Source organism: Mus caroli, unplaced genomic scaffold (assembly GCF_978045245.1).
Source record: "Mus caroli unplaced genomic scaffold, Mus_caroli_1 scaffold_11, whole genome shotgun sequence".
In the NCBI taxonomy this organism is placed as follows: domain Eukaryota; kingdom Metazoa; phylum Chordata; class Mammalia; order Rodentia; family Muridae; genus Mus; species Mus caroli.
This window is the reverse complement of record NW_028227266.1, coordinates 2368554-2376645: the sequence shown is the minus strand read 5'-3', so window position 1 is coordinate 2376645 and position 8092 is coordinate 2368554. Positions and strand designations below refer to the sequence as shown.

The 8092-nt window shown below is 42.3% G+C and overlaps 1 non-coding gene across 1 annotated transcript; it reads left to right on the top strand.

Annotated features, from left to right (window-relative positions):
* The first annotated feature begins 4676 nt into the window (after positions 1-4676).
* LOC115032007 (U1 spliceosomal RNA) lies at positions 4677-4841 on the top strand. The gene has a single exon (XR_003837656.1). It is a non-coding gene; the product is annotated as a U1 spliceosomal RNA (small nuclear RNA).
* Positions 4842-8092: the final 3251 nt, after the last annotated feature.

The following is an 8092-nucleotide window of genomic DNA, read 5'->3' as shown; positions in this document are numbered from 1 at the left end:
AAACTAAGAGAAGTTATGAAACAAATGGATTTAACAAATATCTACAGAACATATTATCCTAAAACAAAAGGATACACCTTCTTCTCAGCAACTCATGGTACCTTCTCCAAAACTGAGCATATAATTGGACAAAAAACAGGCCTCAACAGCTACAAAAATACTGAAATTGTCCCATGCATCCTATCAAATCACAATAGTCTAAGGATTATCATTAATAACATCATAAATAATAGAAAGCCAAAATTCACATGGAAGCTGAACAAAACTCTCCTCAATGGAAGAAAGGGTCAAGAAAAAATAAACAAAGAAATTAAAGACTTTTTAGAGTTTAATGAAAATGAATTCACAACATACTCAAACTTATGGGACACAATGAAAACAGAAAGCTTTTTTCTTTCTAAGCTCTTTTCTTTTCTAAGAAGAAAACACATAGCTCTTCGTGCCTCCCAAAAGAAACTAGAGATAACATACTCTAGCAGCTTGACAGCACACCTAAAAGCTCTAGAACAAAAGGAAGCAAATTCACCCAAGAGGAGTAGAGGACAGGAAATAATCAAACTCGTGGCTGAAATCAACCAAGTAGAAACAAAAAGAACTATTCAAAAAAAATCAACCAAGAATCCAGCACTGGGGTGCCTTGCCCGAGGAGTCTCCGGACACCCGCAAGGACCTACACAGGATCGCCCACGGGATCCTAAGACCTCTGGTGAGTGGAACACAGCGTCTGCTCCAATCCAATTTTGCGGGACCTGAGACTGTATTAACTAGGGAAGCAGATGACCCGGCCTGATCAGTGGCACAAGTCCCTTCAGGTCCACTCCAGCACCGGGGTGCCTTGCCCACAGAGTCTCCGGACAACCACAAGGACCCACACAGGATCTCCCATGGGATCCTAAGACCTCTGGTGAGTGGAAGACAACTTCTGCCAGGAGGCAGATTCGAACACCAGATATCTGGGCACCTTCCCTGCAAGAAGAGAGCTTGCCTGCAGAGAATATTCTGACCACTTTAACTAAGGAGAGATCTAGTCTCCCAGGTCTGCTGATTGAGGTTGACAGAGTCACCTGAGGAACAAGCTCTAACTAGAGACAACTGTAACAACTAGCTTCAGAGATTACCAGATGGCGAAAGGTAAACAACGTAAGAATCCTACTAACGACAAGTCCCTCCCAGTCCGAACAGCACCGGGGTAGCTAGGGCGCAGAGTCCTAGACACCCAGAGTCCAGACACCCGCCAGCTACTCACAACACCAGCCACAGGATCTTAAGACTTCAGGTGATCCGGCCACCGTCCCGGCCAGAGGACAGGTCTCTGCCCGGCCCGGGAGCCATCTTGGTTCCGGGAGTCCACTGAACTTAGTCTGCACAGGTGAGAGTGTGCACCACAGAAGCTGACAGCTTCTGGGATAGGCGGGAGCCACAGAGCCTCTGAGGCAGCACCATTTTCAGGCTCCAGACATCTGGTAACCCTCCTGGCCAGAGGACAGCTGTCCACCCAGCCTGGGAGCCCTTTGCCTTAGGAGCAGTAGAAACCATCTTGGTTCCAGGACTCCACTGAACTTAGGAACTTAGTCTCCACAGGTAAGAGTGTGTACCACAGAAGCTGACAGCTTCTGGGACAGTCTGGAACAACAGAGCCTCTGAGGCAGCGCCCTTTTTGGGCCCCAGACATCCGGCCACCCTCCAGGCCAGAGGACAGGTGTCTGCCCAGCCCAGGAGCCCTTTGCCTCAGGATCTGCGGTAGCCATCTTGGTTCCGGGACTCCACCGAAATTAGGAACTTAGTCTGCACAGGTGAGAATGTGCACCACAGAACTTGACAGCTTGTGGGACAGGCAGGAGCCACAGAGCCTTTGAGGCAACACCCTTTTCGGGCCCTAGACATCCGGGTACCTTCCAGGCCAGAGGACAGGTGTCCACCCAGCCCGAGAGCCCTTTGCCTAAGGATCAGCAGAAGCCATCTTGGTTCCGGGACTCAGTTGAACTTAGTCTGCACAGGTGAGAGTGTGCACCACAGAAGCTGACAGCTTCTGGGACAGGCGGGAGCCACAGAGCTACTGAGGCAGCACCATTTTCAGGCCCCAGACATCGGGCCACCTTCCTGGCCAGAGGACAGGTGTCCACGCAGCCCAGGAGGCTTTTGCCTCTAGATTGGCAGTAGCCATCTTGGTTCCGGGACTCCACTGAACATAGTCTGCACAAGTGAGAGTGTGCACCACACAAGCTGACAGCTTCTGTGACCCGCCAAAGCAACACAGCTTCTGGGAAAGGTCCTGTTTTGGGCCTTCATGTTCATCCAGGAAGAGGTCCAAACACCAGATATCTATGCACCTTCCCTGTAAGAGGAGAGCTTGCCTGCAGAGAGTGCTCTGACCACTGAAACTCAGAGGAGAGAGCCTGTCTCCCAGGCCTGCTGATAGAGGCTAACAGAATCACCAGAAGAACAATCTCTAAACAGAGACAACTATAACAACTAACTCCAGAGATTACCAGATGGAGAAAGGTAAATGTAACAATCTTACTAACAGAAACCAAGACCACTCACCATCATCAGAACCCAGCACTCCCACTTCGCCCAGTCCAGGGCACCCCAACATACCAGAAAAGCTAGACACGGATTTAAAAGCATATCTCATGATGATGGTAGAGGACATCAAGAAGGACTTTAATAACACACTTAAAGAAATACAGGAGAACACTGCTAAACAGGTAGAAGACATTAAAGAGGAAGCACAGAAATCCCTTAAAGAATTTTGGAGAACACTGCTAAACAGGTAGAAGACATTAAAGAGGAAGCACAAAAATCCCTTAAAGAATTGCAGAAAAACCAGTCCAAACAGATGATGGAATTGAATAAAACCATCCAAGACCTAAAAAGGGAAGTAGACACAATAAAGAAAACCCAAAGTGAGCCAACGCTGGAGATAGAAACCCTAGGAAAGAAATCTGGAACCATAGATGCGAGCATCAGCAACAGAATACAAGAGATGGAAGAGAGAATCTCAGGTGCAGAAGATCCCATAGAGAACATAGGCACAACAATCAAAGAAAATACAAAATCCAAAAAGATCCTAACTCAAAACATCCAGGAAATCCAGGACACAATGATAAGACCAAACCTACAGATAATAGGAGTAGATGAGAATGAAGATTTTCAACTAAAAGGACTGGCAAATATCTTCAACAAAATTATAGAAGAAAACTTCCCAAACCTAAAGAAAGAGAACGAACCTAAAGAAAGAGAACTCACTGATAAGTGGATATTAGCCCAGAAACTTAGTATACCCGAGATATAAGAGACAATTTATAAAACACATGAAACTGAAGAAGAATGAAGACCAAAGTGTGGACACTTTGCCCCTTCTTAGAATTGGAAACAATCACCCATGGAATGAGTTACAGAAACAAAGTTTGGAGCTGAGACAAAAGGATGGACCATCTAGAGACTGCCATATCCAGGGATGCATCCCATAATTAGCCTCCAAACGATGACACCATTGCATACACTAGCAAGCGTTTGCTGAAAGGACCCTGATATAGTTGTCTCTTGTGAGACTAGAATAGGGCCTAGCATACACATAAGTGGATGCTCAGAGTCAGCTATTGGATGGATCACAGGGCCCCCAGTGGAGGAGCTAGAGAAAGTATCCAAGGAGCTAAAGAGATCTGCAACCCTGTAGGTGCAACAACATTATGAACTAACCAGTACCCCGGAGCTCTTGACTCTAGCTGCATATGTATCAAAAGATGGCCTAGTAGGCCATCACTGGAAAGAGAGGCTTATTGGACACACAAACTTTATATTCCCCAGTACAGGGGAATGCCAGGGACAAAAAATGGGAATGGGTGGGTAGGGAAGTAGGGGGAAGTATATGGGGACCTTTTGGGATAGCATTGGAAATGTAATTGAGAAAAATATGTAATATATATATATATATATATATATATATATATATATATATATACATAAACAAAAAATCAACCAAACCAGGAGCTGGTTCTTAGAGAAATTCAACAAGATAGATAAACCCTAGCAATTCTCAAGGAGGACACAGGGATAGCATCCTAATTAACAAAATCAGAAATGAAATGGGAGACATAACAACAGAACATGAGGAAATCCAAAACACCATCAGATCCTACTAAAAATGGCTATATTCAACACAACTGGATGAAATGGACAAATTTCTTGACAGATACCAGTTAACAAAATTTAATGAGGATCAGATTAATGACCTAAACAGTACTATATCCCCTAAAGAAATAGAAGCAGTCAGTAATAGTCTCCCAACCAAAAAAATAAAAAAAAAAAAAAAGAATGCCCAAGACCAGATGGGTTTAGTGCAGAGTTCTGTGAGACCTTCAAAGAAGACCTAATTCCAGTTCTCCTCAAACTATTCAACAAAATAGAAACAAAAGGTACTCTACTCAATTCATTCTATGAAGCCAAAATTACTCCTGATACCTCAACTACATAAAGACAAAACAAAGAAAGAGAACTTCAGATTAATTTCCCTTATGAATATCGATTTAAAAATACTCAAGAAAATTCTCATTAAATGAATCCAAGACCACATGAAAAGAGTAATTTATCATGATCATGTAGACTTTATTCCAGGGATGCAGAGATGGTTAAATATATGGAAATCCATCCACATAATCCACTATATAAAAAAAATACTTAACTGGCAGGGGAGATACCATGATCACTAAAGTGGTTTTCCCAGGGCGAGGCTCACCCATTGCATTTTGGGGTGTGATGACACCTGCGATTTCCCCAAATGTGGGAAACTCGAATGCATAATTTGTGGTAGTGGGGGACTGCGTTCGCACTCTCCCCTGGAAAAAAAAGAAAAAAGAAAAAAAAAAACTCAACTCAAAGACAAAGACCACATGTTCATATCATTAGATGCTGAGAAAGCATTTGACAATATCCAACACCCATTCATGATAAAAGTCTTATAATGATATGGAATTCAAGGCCCATAACTAAACATAATAAAAGCAATATACAGCAAACAAGTAGCCAACATCAAACAAAATGGAGAAGAACTTGAAGCAATCCCACTAAAATCAGGGACTAGAAAAGGCTGCCCATTTTCTCCCTACCTATTCAATATAGTACAGAAAGTCCTAGCAGAGCAATTAGACAACAAAAGGAGATCAAGGGGATACAAAGTAGAAAGAAAGAAGTCAAAATATCACTTTTTGCAGATGATATAATAGTATATGTAACTGACCCTAAAATTCCACCAGAGAACTCCTAAGCCTGATAAACAGCTTCAGGAATGTAGCTGGATATAAAATTAACTCACACAAGTCAATGGCCTTTCTCTACACAAAGGATAAATGGGCTGAGAAAGAAATTAGGGAAACAACACCCTTCAAAATAATCACAAATAATGTAAAATACCTTGCTATGACTCTAACTAAGCAAGGGAAAGATCTGTATGACAACATCTTCAAGTCTCTGAAGAAAGAAATTGAAGAAGATCTCAGAAGATGGAAAGATCTCCCATGCTCATGGATTGGCAGGATTAATATAATAAAAATGTGTAGTCTCCCCTCCCCCAGCCTGAAACTTGCTTGCTCAGGGGTGGAGCTTCCTGATCAATCGTTCTGCCACGCCCACTGCTGGAACCTGCCGCTTTGCTATTTGGAGCCATACACATGGTCACCGTGCTACTGGACCCCGAGATTATTTGGTGGGAATCGGGCCCCTTTCCCCTGCTTCATAACTGCATGCGGAACAGTAAAATTGAGCTTTGATCAGAATGCCTGTCTTAGCTGCATTTCTTTCTCTCGCCGCCTAGCCCATCTTCTATTCCAGGTTTCCAAAATGCCTTCCCAGGCTAGAACCCAGGCTGTGATCTGCTGGCCGGACACAACAAAAATGGCTGTCCTGCAGAAAGCAATTTACAGATTCAATGCAATCTCCATCAAAATTCCAACTCAATTCTTTATTGAGTTAGAAAGGGCAATTTGCAAATTCATCTGAAATACCAAAAATCCTAGGATAGCTAAAATTATTCTCAACAATAAAAGAACCTCTAGGGGAGTCACCATGCCTGACCACAAGCTATACTACAGAGCAATTGTGGTAAAAACTGCATGGAATTGGTACAGCGACAGACAGGTATACCAATGTAATAAAATTGAAGACCAAGAAATGAACCCACAGACCTATGGTCACTTGATCTTTGACAAGGGAGCTAAAACCATCCAGTGGAAAAAAGACAGCATTTTCAACAAACGGTGCTGTCACAATTGGTGGTTATCATGTAGAAGAATGCTAATTGATCCATTCTTATCTCCTTGTACTAAAGTCAAGTCTAAGTGTATAAAGGGCCTCCACATAAAAACAGAGACACTGGAACTTATAGAGGAGTAACTGGGGAAAAGCCTCAAAGGTATGAACACAGGGGCAAAATTCCTGAACAGAACAACAATGGCTTGTGTTGTAAGATCTAGAATCAACAAATGGGACCTCATAAAATTGCAAAGCTTCTGTAAGGCAAAAGACACTGTCAATAAGACATAAAGGTCACCAATAGATTGGGAATGGATCTTTACCAATCCTAAATCAGACAGGGGACTAATATCAAATGTATATAAAGAACTCAAGAAGATGGAGTCCAGAAAATCAAATAACCCTATTAAAAAATTGGGTACAGAGCTAAACAAAGGATTCTCAACTGAGGAATACAGAAGGGTTGAGAAACACTTGAAAAAAATATTCAACATCCTTAATTATCAGGGAAATACAAATCAAAACAACCCTGGGATTCCACCTCACACCAGTCAGAATGTCTAAGATCAAAAATTCAGGTGACAGCAGATGCTGACAAGGATGTTTAGAAAGAGGGACACTCCTCCATTGCTGGTGGGATTGCAAGCTTGTACAACAACTCTGGAAATCAGTCTGAATGTTCCTTAGAAACCTGGACATATTACTAAGGGAAGATCCAGCAATACCTCTCCTGGGAATATACCCAGAAGATGTTCCAACCTATAATAAGGACACATGCTCCACTATATTCATAGAAGCCTTATTTATAATAGCCAGAAGCTGCAAAGACCCCAGATGTCACTCAATAGAGGAATGGATACAGAAAATGTGGTACATTTACACAATGGAGTACTACTCAGCTATTAAAAACAATGAATTTATGAAATTCTTATGCAAATGGATGTATCTGGAGGATATCATCCTGAGTGAGTTAACCTAATCACAAAAGAAGTCACTTGATATGCACTCACTGATAAGTGGATATTAGCCCAGAAACCTAGAATACCCACAATACAATTTCCAAAACACAAGAAAATCAAGAAGGAAGAACAAAGTGTGGATACTTTGCTCCTTCTTAGAATGGGGAACAAAATACCCATGGAAGGAGTTGCAGAAAAAAAAAGTCAGAGATAAGATGGAAGGAAAGACCATCCAGAGACTGTCCCACCTGGAGTTATATCCCATATACAACCACCAAACCCAAACACTATTGCATATGCCAGAAAGACTTTGCTGACAGTACTCTGATATAGCTCTCTCTTGTGAGGCTATGCCAGATCCTGGCAAATACAGAAATGAACGCTCACAATCATCTGTTGGATGGAACACAGGGTCCCCAATAGTGGAGTTAGAGAAAATACACAAGGAGCGGAAGGGGTCTGCCACCCTATAGGTGGAGGAACAATATGAACTAAACAGTACCCCCAGAACTTGTGTCTCTAGCTGCATATGTTGCAGAAGATGGCCTAGTTAGAAATCAATGGGAAGAGAGGCCCCTTGGTCTTGCAAACTTTATATGCCCCAGTACAGGGGAATGCCAGGGCCAAGAAGTGGGAGTGTGTGGGTAGGGAAGCAGGATGGGGGGAGGGTATAGGGGACTTTCAGGATAGAATTTGAAATGTATATGAAGGAAATATCTAATAAAAATTAAAAAATAAAAATAATAAAAGAAAGAAATATCCTAATTTATCTCTATATCACAGAACTAAGTGTCTGAGTTCTTTTAGAATAAATTAATTATTGATTTCTTGTGGATTGGCTTCTGATATATGGCATCAGTTTTACTCACCTTCTCCACTATTTC